The sequence below is a fragment of the Onychomys torridus genome, chromosome 22 (assembly GCF_903995425.1).
Source record: "Onychomys torridus chromosome 22, mOncTor1.1, whole genome shotgun sequence".
NCBI classification, from domain to species: Eukaryota; Metazoa; Chordata; class Mammalia; order Rodentia; family Cricetidae; genus Onychomys; species Onychomys torridus.
In genome coordinates this window covers 10664093-10682379 of record NC_050464.1, presented here as the reverse complement: position 1 = coordinate 10682379, position 18287 = coordinate 10664093, and the positions used below count along the sequence as shown (strand labels likewise).

Sequence of the window (18287 nt, the reverse complement as noted above, 5' to 3'; positions counted from 1 at the left end):
ACCCACCACGTGTGCATGAGCACCTGGACACACACACACACACACACACACACACACACCAACATAATAAAAAATAAATCTAGCCAAGTTGGCAATAAGGATTAACCACAGAGGCCATGGCGCATCATCAAGCTCAGAGCCTAAGGGCAATACCCAAATGTCATCTCCTCCCATCTCCAAACCCCCAGACATTTTCTCTAGTGGTTTCAGACTTGTACAGTAAACTTTGGAAGGGCGCACGCTTCTCATCTTACCAAAGGATAGTACTCCCATTCTGCACCCCCTTACCCATTTTTCTAGCAGTTCTGTGGAAAAGCTTTTGAAGGAAAACACAGTCAGGCCTGACAGGTTTAAATAGCTTAGGAACACGCATCAATCTCTCATGCTGGCTCTTTATGGATGTTTATCCTGTACAGATCCCAGAGCAGTGTGCACAGCTCAGCGTGGAGGGCCACTGGGACCCAGGGCAAATCCCAGAGTGAAGCCACCTATTTTGGAGCTCCCAAGAAACTCAGCCTTTGAAGAAGTGGCTGGCAGGGAGAGGGGAGACTTGGCTTTGATGAAATACTGTCCCCTCCTGCTGTGGCCTGTGGTGACTGAGGACACATGCTGATTCCAATCAAAACCCCTGAGTGCTTACCCTTGCACCAGCTGCAGGCATAATGAAATTTGTTCCTCTTGTGTATGTGGGGACATCTTGGCTATCATTTTATGGTTAGGGTCGAGAGGAAGCCAGGCACCCACTGTCTCTGTGATGCTATCTGGTGATGTTATGGGACTTCAGGAAATGTCTGAAGAGAGCTGGGGATATATCTCAATTGGCAAAGTGCTTGCCTAGCATGCATGAAACTCTGGGTCCCATCCTCAGTATCCTACAAACTGGGCTTGGTGGTGCATGCCTGTAATCCTAGCACTCAGGAAATGGAGGTAGGAGAATCAAGAGTTTATCCTTGACCACATAGAGAATATGCAGCCATCCTGGTCTACATGAAACCTTGTCTCAAAAAACTTTTTTCCAAAAACATAGTTGTGGAATCAAATGCTGTAAGGACATGAGGCTTGGTGATCATGCACCCCTGCCACAGAACTGCCCTCAACACCTGCCAATCAAGAAGAACTTGATGATTGCAAGTGCTATGACCCTGCAGTGCAGACAGTTATAAGGTTGCCCCCAGCCACACCCTCCTTCATGGCACCAGCTGAATACCTTGGTGCCTAGTACCCCATCCTGCTGTTTATCCCAGGCCTGCTGTGTAGCCGCTGGGAGGTGACCTGTATGGGAGGACTGTAGCTGGTTGCCAGCCTAGGGCTGCAGAGATAGGGTAGAGCATGCACAGGCTTCCAGATCCCAGAAGCCAACCTCAGAGTTGGGAATCAAACTCTGCAAGCCGAGGCAGGAGGGAGGCACAAATTGCCTTTTGATTTGGGGGCATTGGGAGGCAGTCTGGGGAGTGTACAGTGGTTACAGGAAATTCAGTGCCTTCTGCTAGCATTAACCAGGAGAATCCTGCTCTGGGGAGCCATGTCTAGCACATAAGTGCCTGGGTTGGGACTGATAACCTGTTAAGAGAAAAGGTCGGATGGTCTCAAACGGCATAGGAAAGGTCACCAGCACCATCAAATAGGAGCCCCACTCCAGATAGCATCCAAGGAGGGAGCAGAATTCTTAAACTTCCCCTGTATCTTATACTGTGAGGACAGGAGTCTCAGGGAGGTGTGACAAGGTCAAGATGGAAGACTAGGCCACACCTCTAGACATCATCCATGGAGGACCTGCAAAGTCTGGCGAGCATATTCCATAGTGACCTGGGCTGTACTCACTCACTCACTCACTCACTCACTCACTCACTCACTCACTCACTCATTAGCTCCCTCATTCACCTACCCATTCATTCACTCATTCATTAATGAATGAATGCATTCAGCCATCGTTCACTCATTCACTCACACAATCATTTATCATTCAGTCACGGTCACTCATTCATAGTTGATTCATTCAGCTACTTTTTTGGTCACCCATTCGCTCATGCACCCACTAACTCATTCATTCTCTCTTCCACCCACTCATTCACTGAGTCATTCATTTATTTACTCATATGATTTAGCAAACGTACATAGAAGTCAGGAGAACTCAAAGGTGTGTGTGTGTGGGGGGGGGGAATTTAACTCGAACAAGGTTTCACCAATGAGAAGAAGATACAGGTGAGCAACACAGCTGTCCAGAGCTGAGGAAGGAGGCGAGGAAGAGCCACATTCAGGAAGGACAGAAGCAGACACAGCTCAAAGGCCCCCTGCGGGGAACAGCTGCTAAGAAGATTGAGCATCAAGGAGGGGGAAAGAGAGGAGTGGGGGCCCAGGCAGCTTGGGTTACAACCCGTGTTTGAAGGATGAATTTGAATCTCGGCAGATCACAGGGCCACTGCTTGCAGCACCAGTGACATTATCTCTCTGGCCAGAGCTGGCTCTGCAGCTCGGGGTGCTGCCCCTGAGGCCCTTTGGGCAGCAGCTCACAGAGTGAGCTTTAGCATTTATACGAACTGAACTTCTGCGGCGAATCAATGTGGTGATTGATTTTCCATGCATTTCCAGCCGCCGGGCCACTCGTGTTATGAAAGACCACAGGAGCAGGTGAGTGCAGCTTGCATTTCCAAACACATTTCCATGTATTTGAAGAGAACTCAGCCGACTTTCCCCAACAATTGGGTTGCTAACTGGAGAAGTGTGGGCCTCAATGTCCTTATAACGGTGTGTGGTCCTGGATTGGGGTCTCACTCTCTTTTTTAAAATTTATTTTTATTTTGAGACAAGGTCTTGCTATACGACTCATGCTGACCTAAACTCACAGTGTAGCCTGAATGGTCTCAAACTCAGTGCGATCTTCCTGCCTCAGCCTCCCCAGTGTCTGGATGGCTGGTGTGTGCCTCCACACTTGATTTGGGGCCCTGCTTATTGTGCCAGGATTCTCTTACAGTTGAGGTCAGGGACCCCAGCTCCTCCCAGCCACGCCAGGAAAGTGTCCAGGAGGGGACTCAAGGAGTGACTTTTGCTATTGTTGCATGGGACTTCAAGGTTGGCCTGTCTTTCTGTCTTTGTCTTTCTCCCCACCCCCACCCAGGCAATCTAGGCCAGTCTTAGACTCGCTATGTATCTAAGAAAGAGCTTAATCCCCCTGCCTCCACCTCCAGCATGTTGAGATTACAGATGTGCATCTCCACAGCTGGCTTATGCAGTGCAGAGGGCAGAAGGCAGGGCCTCATGCACGCCAGGTGAGCACTGAACTAGGTCTCCAGTCCCATGCTCCAAGACCTCTCTCAAGAGGCCTTTAGGTCCTGCTAACACTGGGGACAGGGAGCACAGATCCTGGGCTTTGCTCGGGCTCTCTGTTGTGTGTTTAGTAGATCCATTTCCAGACAGCAGAAAGAGCAGGAGTGTTTTGTCCAATGGGCTGCTGTGGCCGGCGGGTCTTTCTGTTGTTGACTTAGTGGGGTGGCTGGGTCCCATGGGCCACAAATAAGGAAGAGAGACCTCCTGCTCCACAAGAGCTTTAGTTGTGTTTGTGGGTGACAGGTGAGATGGAAAGAAAGGTGGAGTGTGGGGGAAGGATCATAAAATCCCACCTTAAGCAAACAGGAAGGAAGTCAAATACCAGCAGGTGGACAGCCCCCTCCGTGTCCTAGCCGAGGGGAGAAGAGAGCCCTGGGTTGGAACTGTAGTTCTGACACTGCCTGCTGTGTGTCCTTGAGTGTGTCGCTCAACCTCTCTGGGCCCCTCTTTGATCTGTGAAGCTGGATGAGTAGCAATAACCTTAGACACTAGTGACGGCACCAACAAGTCCACAGAGAGCTGGAGACCGAGCTGCACAGTCCCTGCATCCTTCTGTACGATTCCCTCCATCCTCAGTAGAATTCAGGGGACTACCTGAGGTGCCCTCTTCAGTCACCCTGCCGGGGTCTTTGACTTGAAATCCCCTTCCCTAGGGACATCAGTATCCTTTTATATCTACTGTGAAGTTATCTCCAGGTGAGGCCCTCGCTCATCTTTCCTTGTACACCCCGTGGCTTAGCAAGCATCTTACATAAGTGGGCGTTTAATATTTATGAGCCGATTGATTTCCAATGGATAAGCGCTGCCTTTCTTTCCCTTGTCATAGAAGCTTCTCTTCAGCCGATAAGACCTTCTTCCCAAGCCCCGTGTGTGGGGAGGGTTGCCACCGCAACAGCCCGCCTATGGGCTCTGGTGCCCTTCGCGTGTCCCCCGTGTTTTGCTGTGCCTGCAGTTTGTAGCTAAGTGCCAATCCATCTCTCTCCCTCCATCAGTCATGAGCTGGAAGTCTACGAGAGACATCTCTTCAGTGTCTGACCTGTGGGGACACAGCCTGCTTGTCACAAACCATTCTTACTAGGAGAGTAAAGAGGAGCCAGCGACTGTTCCACACACTGAGCACTGCGTGGGCTCCTTCCCCAAACTTTGTGTTCTACCACACCCCCAGGAAGGGAGGGTGCCTGCAGCGTGCCCCTGTCCCAGAGTGGCGTCAGAAGGGAGGGTGCCTGCAGCGTGCCCCTGTCCCAGAGTGGCGTCAGAATGGAGAACACTTTCTACAGTCTTGCAAAAGGGAAGGACTATGGAGTTTGGTTTTGTTTGTGGGATCATAGTAATTTTCCCCTTCCTTCATCCCTCCCTCCCTCCCTCCCTCCCTCCCTCCCTCCCTCCCTCCCTCCCTCTTTCCTTCCCTGCTTCCTTCCTTCTTTCCATGCTGGGATAAAATCTAAAACACTTTGCACTTCCTATACCAGTATTGTAATATTGAACCACACCCCAGCCCCTCATTGGGGGATTCTAGGCAGTGCTTTACCACTGAGCCACACCCCAGCCCCCTCACTGGGTGATTCTAGGCAGTGCTCTACCACTGAGCCACACCCCAGCCCCTCACTGGGGGATTCTAAGCAGGTGCTCTACCACTGAGCCACACCCCAGCCCCTCACTGGGGGATTCTAGGCAGTGCTCTACCACTGAGTCACACCCCAGCCCCTCACTGGGGGATTCTAGGCAGTGGCTCTACCACTGTGTCACATCCTGGCTCCTCACTGGGGGATTCTACTTAGACCATTTCCTACTGAGATACATCCCAACCCTGTTGTAAGATTCTAATTCTTAGAGAACTGACCACCCAGCAATTACCAGATTGCAAGGAACTGGCTACTGCTCCCTCACTGTGCCATTGTTACTAGGTGAATTTCGGGAGAGAGATTCCTGGATACCTGGGTGGGGATGCCCTTGAGCTGTGCTATGAGTGCAGTTGGCCCTATCTCAGAAATGGAGGACGGAATGGCTCCCTAATAAGCAAACCAGCACCAGACACCAGGGCGGAACGGGTTGCAGCAGGGAGGAGGCTGTGGCCGTGGTATCCAAGGTGGTGCCAGGAGCTGAAAAGGCAGTCAGCTGCCATTCTGTGCCTTCATGCTTGGGTGTCTGTGATCTGATCCAGGACACGTTTAGACTTGGCTGAACTCCCTGGGAGGAAAACGGACCAGGCAAGATGCTGGTGTTGGGGAATGGCAGAGCATGGCGGAGGCCCTTAGCTTTTTACTGGACAGGAGCAGAAGAAACGAAGTATTCAAATGCCTGCAGGGAGGCAGAGTTGCTGAGAGCAGCAGCCACCAGCCATTCCTCAATGTCTGGACCTGCGGCTCATGTGAGGAGGCTCCAGATGGCCCATCTTCCCCCTTTATCCTTCTCCTGTATGCAGGGAGGCAGCTCTTGCAGAAGAATCGGCCCAGTGCCTTCATGTGGCTCTCTTAATCCCACCATGGTTGTAACAAGGAGCGTTCCCAGGGAGAGGTAGGGTAGCCTCAGAAACTGGCCCGTTTTCCCATCCCCCAAAGCTCTGCCAAGGTGCTACCAGGGGAACCTGCTAGTTAAAATACATTAATTGAGCAGCCACTATGTTGAGAACAAAAATAGGCTTTTGAATCCAATTAAATGTTAGGCTTCAGCATGGGAGAGAGAGATGGTGCATGTGTGAGAGAGTGGGGGACCAGAAAGCGTTTCTTTACCAGTAATTAACCACAAAGTAAATAGCTCTCCCATGGTACAGGCCCCCTCCATCCCCGCACCCCCGATCTTCAATTAGCTCTGTTATTCTGTCCCCTATTACTTGAGATAATCAAGGGTTGGATGTAATTAATTGCTGTAATGTGTTCCGGAGCAGAGCCAAATGGCAGCTCGGGAAAGGCTGGCAGTAGCTGCCGGCTTCTCTAACTGCCTTCCTGGAAGGCCAGCTCAGGTTTGGCCACGCAAAGTAGACAGCGGGGTGAAAGGGGAACGTGAGCAGGGGTTCTTCCAATGCATCCGGCACTGGGTATCGCCTTCCCTTCCCTCACCTCCTGTCATCTCTCTCTGTGTGGTCCCCAAAGCCCGGGACCCACAGAATCTCTGACGTCCGAAAGAAAGAGAGCGCTCATGCCCATATAAAATATTACTTGGTTGTAAAAATGAATGTGGTTTTGACACATGCTGCCACATGAATTAGCCTTGGGGACATTAGCAGGAGGAAAATAATCCAACAACAAAGAACACAACGGGCAAATCCAGAGAGGCAGGAAGGGCCTGCTCTCCACAGCCAAGAGTTATCCAGTGAGGACTGGAAATACTCAAAAAGGAAAGTTACATCTGTATTGAATATATATAGGTACGTGCGCATGCATGCATGCAAGCACGCATGCATGTGAGTGTGTGTGTCTGTGTGTGTGTCTGTGTTCTCACCTGTGTATGTACGTGTGGAGGCCTAATGTCGGTGTTGGGTGTCTCCCTCTATGGCTCTCCACCAATTTTTTTTTTTTTTAAATAGGCCCTTCCACTAAACATAGAGATCAGTGGTGATTTAGCTAGGCTGGATGGCCAGTGAACCCCAGGATCCTCCTGCCCCTGACCCCTGTGCGTAACCTGGCTTTTTAGGTGAGTACTTGGGATCTGAACTTAGATCGTCACACTTTTACAGCAAGTGCTTTACCCTCTGTGCTGGTGTGTTTCAGCTACCAACTTAACACAATCTGGAATCACTGGGAAGGGAGTCCCATCAAGGGGTTTTCTAGATCAGGTTGGTCTGGAGTATGTCTGTTCCCAGGACCCAAGTAGTGGTACAGACTCCTGAGCTGCATGTCACACTCTGTACCATTCTCTCTCTCATAAATACATAAATAAATATAAAAATTCAGAGAGCAATTGAAGAAGACCCCAGAAGTGGACTTTTGACCTCCAGATGTATACACACACACAAACACACATGCAGATATACACATGCATACTCAAACATAAGTGCACAGGTCCACCTCCCCCAACACACACTGGAAGATATTTTATAACTAGGTAGAGTGATGGTTGTTCAAGAGATTGTCTTGGGGCTGGAGAGTTGGCTCAGTGGTTAAGAGCACTGGCTGTTCTTCCAGAGATCCTGAGTTCAATTCCCAGCACCCACATGGTGTCTCACAACCATCTGTAATGAGATCTGGTAACCTCTTCTGTATACATAATAAAAAAAAAATGAGAGAGAGAAAGAGAGAGAGAGAGAGAGAGAGAGAGAGAGAGAGAGAGAGAGATTGTCTTGACTATGTTAATTGAGCTCGGGAGACCTGCCCACTGTGGGCGGCACCATTCCCTTTGGCAGGGCATCCTGGATGATCTAAGAGTGGAGGAAAAGAACAGAGTACAAGCAGGTGAGCACACATTCACTTCTCTCTGCTGTTGGCTGTGGATGCCATGAGCTACTTCCAGTTCTGCTGCCTCGACTTCCCCTCAGGGGCGGATGGTAACTGGGAACTGTGAGCCAAACAAACTCTTTGTCCCCTAGGTTGCTTTTGTCAAAGTATTTTATTATGACCACAGGAAATAAAGCTAATGCATCCATTGAGCCGCCTCCCCAGCCCCAGACTCCTCTCCTTGCCTGCATTCCCTACACAAGACAGCATAGTAACTATTTACACAGCCTTGGCATTGTATTGACAATGATAAGCATCCTAGAGATGCGCAGTGGCTTATGGGAAATACCATGCCACTTTGCAACAGGGCTGTGGGCATTCATAAATGGTGGCAGCCAACGTCTCCCTCAAATACTGGGGATCACTACAGTTGCTAGGGGTAGGGAAGGGTCACTGAAGAGGGTAACTGCTAGGGTGTACCAGGTCTTCTTTTGTGGAGATAAAGATATTTTGGAATTTGTTGTTGGAGAGACGATTCTGTGGGTAAAGTACTCGAAGTGCAGGTGTGAGGACCTGAGTTCAGATCTCCAGCACCCGTGTAAAAAGTGCGGGTCAGCAGCATGAACCTGTAATCCCAGCCCTGGGAAGGTGGAGACAGGCTCATAGGCCAGTCTAGTTGAATCAGTGAGCTTCACGTTTATTGAAAGACCCTGTATCAAAAAATAAGGTAAGGGCTCGTGAGATAGTGTAGAGGGTAAAAGCGTCTGCTGAGTCTGATGACCTGAACTGATCCCCAGGACCCACAGAGCCCAAGGAGCGAGCAGACTCCAGCAAGCTGTCCCCCGACTTCCTTACACACAGCACATCATGCTCTCTCTTTCTCCCTCTCTCATAAATAAATAAAGAAACAAACAAATAAAAAAGTTTACCCTCCCCCAACTCACTTAGGAAGATATTTTGGAACTAGGAAAAATGATGGCTGCAAAATTTTGTGACTGTATGAAATGCTACCAAAATGTTCAACTTGGAGAACAATGGTGAATGTCGGGCTGGAGAGATGGCTCTCAGTTGTGAAGCGCATGCCCATGTTTGTGTATGAGTGTTAGCCTAGCCCAGTCAGGATGTTTCAGGACAATGAAGTCTGTCACAAACAAACAAACAAACAAACAAACAAACAAACAAACAAACAAACAAATCAACCAACCAACCAACCAGGCAAGGGGCTGGAGAGCTGGCTCAAGAAAAAGAGTGGATACTGTCTTTGCAGAGGACCCAGCACCCTTGTTGGGTGGCTCACAACCAATGGTAACTTTGCTTCCAGGGCATCTGGCGCCCTCTTCTGGAGTTAACTGATAAATGCATGCACAAAAAGAAAGATGGTGGGTCTAGGCTCTACAAATTTCACCTCCATAAATGAAAACAAACGCTGTTACAATTTCTGGAGCTTGGGAGAGCAGGTACCAGGTGCAAAACCCACATGGGCTCCAACCCTGAGACAACCTGGCCACAAGTATCATTTTATTATTGTTGTTCAAGACTAGCCAATGGGAGAGAGGATGCTATGGATGAGGGGGACTGGGTGCTGGGATCTGTGCTCTGGAGGTGGCTCAGTTACTTGTCAATGGAGAACCCCTACGGCTTTTCAAACCTGGGGTCCCTGGAGGAAGTGACGCCCGAGAACCTGAAATTATGGGAGGGACTTTTGCAAGATGCTGAAGTCAGAAATGGAGTTAAGCCAGATGAGGGAAGGAACATGGCGTGTGTGCCTGCCTGTGGGGGTGGGGATAGGCGTGGGGGAGGGGTGTGTGGACAGACAACGGCTTGGGCTTTCGAGAGAAAGGGGAACAAGAACCCAGTTTTTATTTAGCACAAACAGGTGCAGGGGTGAGAAAGGGAAAGAGAAATGAAGAAGGAAGGAAACACAGAGAAAGGAGCCAGTGGGGGCGGCAGGGGCAAGAGGAAGGCCATAACTCACTCGAATTACGCACATCCCTCCTGCGGAGAGCTCCTGAGACCACAGGACACTTGAACAGAATCTGAGTAATTTCCCGGAGACCTGCTCACCTGCTCCGAAGCCACCAGTGAGCTCGAAACTTAACAAAACAAAACAACACTTTGATTCACACTTTCCACCTGAGTACAGTGAGAGGTGTCAGTAGTGAGCCATCTTAAGACACCCCTACCTGCTTTCTTAAGGCCAAGACACCTCCTTTTCCTTTTAATGATCCATGTACAGTGTAAAAGTGTCCTTAAATGAGATGGTTGGCTTCAAGACTTTAAGGTCCTCTTTGTTTTTCTTTATTGAAATATTAGATCTATAGGCATGGCGGCGAATGCCTTTCCTCCCAGCACTCGGGAGGCAGAGGCTGGTGGATCTTTCTGAGTTCAAGGCCAGCCTGGTCTATATAGTGAGTGCCAAGACAACCAGAGCTACATAGTGAGGGGAGAGAAGGTAAGGGTGTAAACAGAAGACCACATCATCTTTTTGATGTTCAATGTTTCCTATACCTCAGCCGTACTAAAACCATTACACAGACTCCAAATGCAAGTGAGTGAACTGGGACTCTACGCCGGGGACCACTTCTGACTTCTTGACATGCCGATGACCCACAGGGAGTCAGAGGTCAGTGGGTAGCCTTGTACGTGTGTGCCAGTGATACGATCCTGTGTAGTGAGAAGGAAAGGCCATTGGAAGCATGGCCTGAAGCTGCCAGTCAGCTTGGCTGGGCCTGGGGCTCTGGGAACTGTTCTTCCTGTCTCTGTCCCGAGCCAGGCTTGAGGGTTTCCAGTGAGCTTCAGGCTGGGCCCAGCCTGGAGCTGTGACAATGGAGGGCCTGAAACTATCTGCACCACAGTGTGACTCTGTGTGGCGTGGATGGACTGGGTGCTCAGTTCAGAGGCCTCTAAGCCCTGCTGGCTTCTTCAGTTTGCTTTGGTTGTTCTCCTGTGCACATGTGTAGAGGTCTGAGGGGTCTGAGGTTGAAGTGGGGGATCACTCTTCATCTCTCTTCCACCTTATTTACTGAGGCAGGGTCCCTCTAAGTCAAACCCAGAGCTCATCCAGATGGCTGGTTGCTGTAGTCAGCTTACTCCACCTGTGTCCACCTTTTGAGGTTGGAATTATGAGTAGGTTGCCATACCCACTATCCTTTGCATGGGTTCTGGATCTGAACTCTGACCCCTCAGCCATCTTTAATGACCTGAGCCATCTCCTTGGGCCCCAACTTTCTGTTTTTTTTTTTTTTTTTAGACATGGTTCCCCTCTGTGTCTAGGCTAGCCTGGAACTCACTAAGTCACCCAGGCTGGTCTCTAACTTGTGACCTTGTGACTTTCCTGTAATCTTCCATGGGACTACATGTAGGGCATGAACCTTCACAGCAGCTATGGTTGGCTTTTCAACCCACTGAAGTTAGTTTAATCCAGTAAAAGCCAGCTGTGGTCTCTTGTCTCTGGTGAACCAAAGTCTCTTGGGGCTTCTGAAGTCTCTCTCACTCTCTTTTATGCATAAGTGTGTGCATGCACCTGTGTGAAGGTGCACAAGTGTGTGTGTGTGTGTGTGTGTGTGTGTGAGTGTGTGTATAAGAGTGTGTGAGTGTGTGCATGTGTGTGTGAGTGAGTGAATATGTGTGAGTGTGTGGGTGAGAAAGTCAAAAGACAACCTCAGCTGTAACTGACATCCTCAGGTGTCTTCCTCTGAGAAGACAGGGTCTCTCACTGGCCTGGAACTTCACCAGGTAAGCACACTAGCTGGTCACCAAGCTCCAGGGACTTCGGGTCTCCACCTCCCGCCTTGTCTGAGCTGGGATTCCAAGAAGAGACCATGTTTGCCTTTACTCTCTAAAGTGAGCTTTGGGGCTTGAACTTGGGGCCTCATCCTTACAAGACAAGTGCTTTACCTAGTTGGCCATCTCCTCAGCCCCTTCCAAAGCCTCTTCAAGCTGTATTTTCCCAAGACACCCCACAAGCCTCTAGCCTGGAGTCAAACATTCCGCTGGGCCCCAACAGCTCCTAAGGGGAGAATATCTTTGGGGTTCTCAATCTTGCTCTGGGGTTGGGGGGAAGTGGCCCAACCTGTACATGGCTGATGTGGCTCTAGAGTGCACGTGTTCCAATGTGGCCTTGGGCAATTTGCTGGACAGCACCAATCCCTCACTTATCTCATACGTACAAACATAAGCAATCCCACAGGGACCAGCTGACAGTGCTGGGGTAGGGAAAGAATCCTTCCCCAGTAGAGAGGTTCACCTTTCTGTGGGGCCACCAGGCTGGGGTGCCACATTTCTGAGAGACACTTCTGGAAGCAGACATGACATACATCGTCTAATCCTCCCCTGAGCAGGCTGCAAATATCTCCAGCCTTCCAGAAAACATACTTTGGGTACAGACCTTGCTTCTCAACTGTGACAGTGTGCTCAGTCAGAAGAAACAAGGCACTCACCTGAGACAACAGGCACAATGGGAACATTGTTCCCAGGGAACATCAGGGTTTGTGGGGAGCCTTCTGTGGGTCAATTCTGGGCTCCGCACAGCCCAGCCTGGTGTGATGTAGGCCCTGGCAGTTGAGACTCCCCATCCAACAGGAGATTACAAAGTAAGGGGTCACACATGGTGCTGCATGCCTGTCATCCTAACACTGGGGAGGAAGAGGCAGGAGGATTTCTGATCAGCCTAGGCTATACAGCGAGTCCCCACTGCAAAAAATTCAGAGCTAGAGGATGTGTGTATCTCAACACTAGAGAGCTTGCCCGGCATGTACAAGGCCCTAGGCTCCATCCCAAACATTGAGGGAGAAAAAATGAGAAGGGACCTATGTGAAGGCCCCAAGCACACACATATAGACAAGATCAGAAGGACCAGATGTGGAGACCAACACTGGTAGACCTGGGACACAGATTCACCAGCTCTGCTCATGAGGGCCACAGAGGGATTGTGGGGGAAATGTACTCACGGGTTTGCACACCAGCTGTGTCCTGGGCCTGGCAGGGGCATCTCCATGAGTCTCTCACATTCCCTGTCCTCTGCTGTGGGGTACAGGGGACCCGGAGAGTGCTGATACTGGTAAGCTGCCACAGCCTCCCCCGGAAGCCCACATGGCTGCCGCACTCTGAGGAGGCTGCCTCTATTTTTAGCAGGTGCAGAGGGAGGCTGTGGTGGGCTGTAGACTTCTCTTTTTGTTTTACTCTGAGCAGAACCCGGGGACGGATGTGGGGGTACAGATCATCCTAGCTGCTGGGCTAAGGCAGGAGGATGACTAGTTCGAGGCTAGCCTGGGCTACAGTGGGAGACTCTGCCTCCAAAACAGAAAAAGAAAAAAACCTAAGCCGGGCACATGGCATGTGATTATAATCCTAGTACTGTGGGTGGGGAGAGACAGATCCTCATAGTTCACTTGCTAATCAGTGATCTCCAGGTTCATAGAGGGCCGGGGAGATGGCTCAGTAAGTAAAGACACTGGCTGCCCAAGCCTCTGAGGATCTGAGTTCGATCCCCAGAACCTACATAAAGAGGGAAGGAGAGAACACAAGTGGTCCTCTGATCTCCACAGGAGCACCACAGCACAAGTGTCCACATATACATTATGCACGTAGATACACACACACACACACACACACACACACACACACCACAGACATACAGACACACACTCACACATCAAAGTCACACACACACACACACACACACACACACACACACACACACACACACAATGAGTAGCCCAAACAAAACCACAGAGTAGAAATGATCCAGGGAGACACTCGACATTGACCTCTGCTGTCTACATGATTGTACACACATGTATAGATACCAGTATGCATGTGTGAACAAACATGTACACACATATATACTGCACACACATAACACATGGTAAAAAACATACAATAAAAAGGAAGAAAAACAAAATAAAACCCCCAGTTACCAGCTGTTTAAATGATTGCATAAGTGGAGTCTGTGGGTGATTTGAACTCCTGGGCAGGGAAGAGGCTGCAGACCAGAGGGGCTGTGCTCTGCATAGCACTTGGGGGTGGGCATGGAGAACTGGGGTGCCAGTGGCCATGGGTAGCAGAAGGGATTTAAGGAACAGGGCAGGAGCCTCTCTTCCCCAGCATCCTGGCGTCCCTGCCATTTGTACTGTCCCCTGCTGTTGTTCCAGATCCTCACCCAGGATACCAAGGACTCCACCTGGGATGGAGTAGGGGCCTGGAACATTCCAGAAAAGGGGCATCTATCTACAGGTACACACAATATTCTGCTCCCTTTTTCTCTTGACTTTGCTGCTAGTGGACACAGAGCTCAAAGCATCCTAGACCCCCAACATCATCTTCCTAGCTCTCAGTGGGTCCACTATGCATCAGTAGGGTGTTCCCCTTTGTTACTAAGCAGTAGCTTGCTGATGCATACATCACAATTATGTATTGGTTCCTTTTTTGTCAGTGGACATTTGGGGTTCCTGTTTGACTGGGAAACTCTCACACAAGCCTTCAAGTGAACATATGTTGTTATTTCTTGTGGAAATACACTGCAAAGTGGGCCTGTCAATCACATGATGGATGTTGGCTGCTCTCAAAGCATCCTTACTTGGACCATCAGCTTCTGGAAACTCAGGCATTCCCTGAACAGGTGGCAACACTGGGTTCTTGACTCTCTGTGCCCTGTGCTTCCCACTTCTTCTGGCTTTCAACTTTTCCCTCCGACCCCACCTCTCATTTGGGGGCTGTGGTTTGGATGAGAAATGTCCCCTGTGGGCACACATGTTTTATGATTTATCACCAGCTGGTGGCGCTGTTGTAGAGCCTTTAGGAGGCAGAGCCTCACTGGAGGGAGTGGGCCACTGTGGGTGGGCTTTGAGATTTTAAACCTAATCTTATTTCCTGTTTACTCTCTGTGTCCTGACTGGCGGCAAAAATCAGCCTGTTCACTCCTGCTATAATGGACTGTATCCTATCAAACTGTAAGCCGAAATAAACTCTCCCCTACTTAAGCTGTTTCTTTTCAGGTATTTTGGTATAGTGAAGAGAAAAGGAACTAATACAGAGGGTGAATGGTGTCTCTTCCTAAGTTCTTGTTCATGCAGACTATGACCTTATCTGGAAATGGGTTCTTTGCAGACGTCATCATGATGAGGCCACACATGATGAAGCACAGGGACAGGTGCTTCTATTACAAGAGGAAATGACATAGATCCAGAGAAGTGAGTTGAAGACAGACACAGCCTGGGCTGGGAGCCACTGAAAGCTGGAATTGGGCACATTTGAGGACCTCAATTTGGCTCCCCAGAACCCATATAAAACCAGGCATAGTTGTTTGTACCTGTAACCTGAGCACTTGGGGAGTGGAGACAGGAGAATTGCTGGGACTTTCTGGCCACCTGCTCAGCTTCAGATTCAGCAACAAGATTCTGTCTCAATAGAATAAGGTGGATGGTGATAGAGTAGGATAGTTGATATTCTCCTCTGGCTCCTATATGTATGATGTGTGTGCACAGACACACACATAAACGCACACATGCACACACACACACACACACACACACTTGCACACACACTATACTACATATACATGTAAGTGCATGTACATCACACACATACACCAAAAACATCAAGCTGGAAGAGGAGCCACACATGATGCTGCACACCTGTAATCCCAGCACTTGGGAGGCTGAGGCAGGAGGATCATGAGTTTGAGGCCAGCCTGAGCTAGACCGGGAGACCCTGTAGCAAACAAACCAAGAGAACTAGAAAAGGAGAGAACCAATCCCTGTTGTCTTAACCTCTCTCTGGCAGCAGCAGAGTAGAGAAGCTTCCGGAGGCCACAGGGGAGGGGCTATCCTGGGAACCTCTCAAGGAAGGTGGCAGCTGCTGAATCCCACACAAGGAAGTGACACTGGGGCACTTCTGGCATGCTCATACCAAGGATGCTTCCAACACAGCAGGAAAAATACTACTCAGAATAGAACACCGTAGCACCCTCGGAGAGGCTTGAGGACCCAGAAACACAGCACTTATGTTTCAACTAGGGGCTGCTGGCTCCAACCTCAAGCTCCAAGCACCCCAACACCCAAGCAATGGGTATAAGCACCATTTTCTGAGTGGGTGGAGGTCCGTCTTGTCTAGGCCCACCACAAACCAGTCCAAGGGACTCAGACACGTGCTGGCTCTGTTTGCTTTATTTATTTGCGCCTTGAAACTGTGATTCTAAATAGCCCAGGCCCTCAACTGCTGACTCAGCTGCCTGAGCCCAAACTCATAAAATCCTATTTCAGAAAGGTCCAATGATTTTATTTTCTGATCATAAATATGAAATTTAATTAGCAGCTTGCTGCTAATGAAGTCGCCATGGAAGCCAGAGTGGAGATGCAGAGAGTCACATAAAGCAGGGCCTACCATCCTGTTAACTCTCTCCTCTCCTCCGTCCACCTGTCCCTGGCTAAGTCCTTTCCCATGGCCACTTGCTTCGGCTAGCTGGACACTGCAGAGGGGAAGTCTGTGGCCAGAGGATGAGGAACGGCTGCTCACTCAGATTTTGTGTCTCCACCTTGAGTCTCTGGGTGCTTCTATGCACAGTAGCCATATATTGGGATGGTTAATGTTGTATGTTGGCTTGGTTGAGCCGAGGGCTACCCAGGCAGCTGGGGCGGGAACTGTTGAAACATGTGGGTATGAGCATTTGCTATGGGTGAAGAGCGCCCACTGTTGGCATAGGTGGGCCCTGCGGATCCATTCAGGGAGCACAAGCAGGCTGGATAGTTAACCTTGATGGTCAGCTTCCTGGCATTTAGAACCACCAATTAGGTAAACTGAGGAAGGAGACCAACCCTGGATGGGTCCTATCCTGGATGATGTTTGCAGCATCATCCCATGGACTGAGGTCCCAGTCAAGCTAAGCGATGTGACCAGCTGCCTATGCTCCTGCCGCCATGCTCTCTCTGCCATGATGGACTGTGTACCTTTGAAGTGTGAGACACAATAAACCCTTCCTCCCAAAGTTGCTTTTAACAGGTGTTTTGTCCCTGTGAGGGGACAAGTGACTAATTCAGGAAGGTGTTCTCTCTCTCTCTGTCTCTCTGTCTCTCTGTCTCTGTCTCTCTCTCCTGTGCTGCACCTTCATCTCCTCCTGCCCTGAGACTGCAGAGCCTTTGGACTCCAGGGCTCCACTGGACCCCCTTGCTCTCAGGCCTTTGGACTTGGGAGTGGGTCAGCTACCGGTTTTTCAGATTCTGCAGCCTGCAGGGGGGTGAGACCCTTGCACAAGTCAGTTCGGTAGCGAACTGTCTCTGCAAATCCTATTAGTTCAGTTTCCCTGGCTGGTCCCGCCTGCCTTGTATGCATGGCCTGGCTGGCATCTTCTCTGTACCAACTCTTCTAAAGGAGAGCTGTCTGAGGGGCGGCAGGGAGAGGCTGGGCATAATGTGGTGCGGCTGCCAAGGAACTCAAAGAAAACCGAGCAGACCTCAGAAATCTTGGCTCCACTGTGAGATGCTAGATGGGAGCTGAGGTGCAAACAGCTGGGTCCATTCTGCCCCTGCCATTGATGGGGATGCGAAGCTGTGGGGGGAGGGGCACCCACTCATCTCTCTGGTGGGAATTTTTTAAGTTTCGTTTGCTCATGGCCTAGAAGGTCAGCTGGACCATGCAGGCTCTCCTCTGTACCTCAAAACATACTCTCTTCCTCCAGCTATGCCTGCCTTTAGCCTCTCCATGAAGCAGGGTGAGAACACTCACAGCGAGCAGGGTGTAAATGAGTTTCTAAGGCACAAGTCTGGGATTTCACTGTCTTCATCCATCTGTGAGCTCACTGTTAAGTCCAAAGTGCAGGGAGGGGACCCCAGGGCTCAGCAGCAGAGTTTCTGTTTAGAACTTCAGTGAAGAGCTGGGAATACAGATGAGTTGTAGAACACTGGCTTAGACTCTTCCATTGAGGGGCTGATGTGGCTCAGTGCTACAGTGCCTACCTAGTATGTACAAGGCAGTGAGTTTTGTTTCTGATACCAAAACCCAACACACCAACCAAAAATACACAAATAAAAATTTCCAAGATCAAGAATTAACTGACTTCTATTCTTGGGAGGCAGACTCAGGAAGATGATGAGCACCAGGATAGCCTGGGCTACACAGCAAGCCCTTATCTTGAGGAACACACAAGCAAACAATGAGATTGTTCTGCACATTATCCAAAAAGCTGAAGTTAAAACTCGATTGTGAATCTCTCAAACATGCTGGGGAAAAACAAATACACATGGTAGTTCTAACATAACTCCAGCATCTTTACACACAGGGTTGTATGCATGGCTGTGTTTGAAATCCTTGTCCACTCAGATGGCGTGAGGCTGTGTTTTTTTTATCAATGCAGAGGTTATTTCTGAACGATTGATCCTGTATCCTGTGAACACGGGAGCAGGCACACAGACCCACCCATTGAGAACACTGAGGAGAGCAGAGTCTGCAGCATGGTGCTGCAGAATTTGTCTGCAGTCAGACCACATATCATTACATACTAGAAAAAAGTTTATGGTGGAAAGTAATAGAGTTTTTGAGGGATTTTAAAAAATCAGAAGCTTACTGCATTTATATTTTTGGCTCATGAACAAGAAAAAA

General features: G+C 49.6%; 1 protein-coding gene across 1 annotated transcript in view; it reads right to left on the bottom strand.

Moving 5' to 3' along the window:
* The window catches only part of Card11 (caspase recruitment domain family member 11), a 73985-nt gene extending 61232 nt beyond the window's left edge, over positions 1–12753 (bottom strand). Inside the window, exon 1 of the mRNA XM_036172113.1 lies at positions 12644–12753. The gene's annotated coding sequence lies outside the window, so the exon portion shown is untranslated. The remainder of the gene's footprint in view (positions 1–12643) is intronic.
* Positions 12754–18287: the final 5534 nt, after the last annotated feature.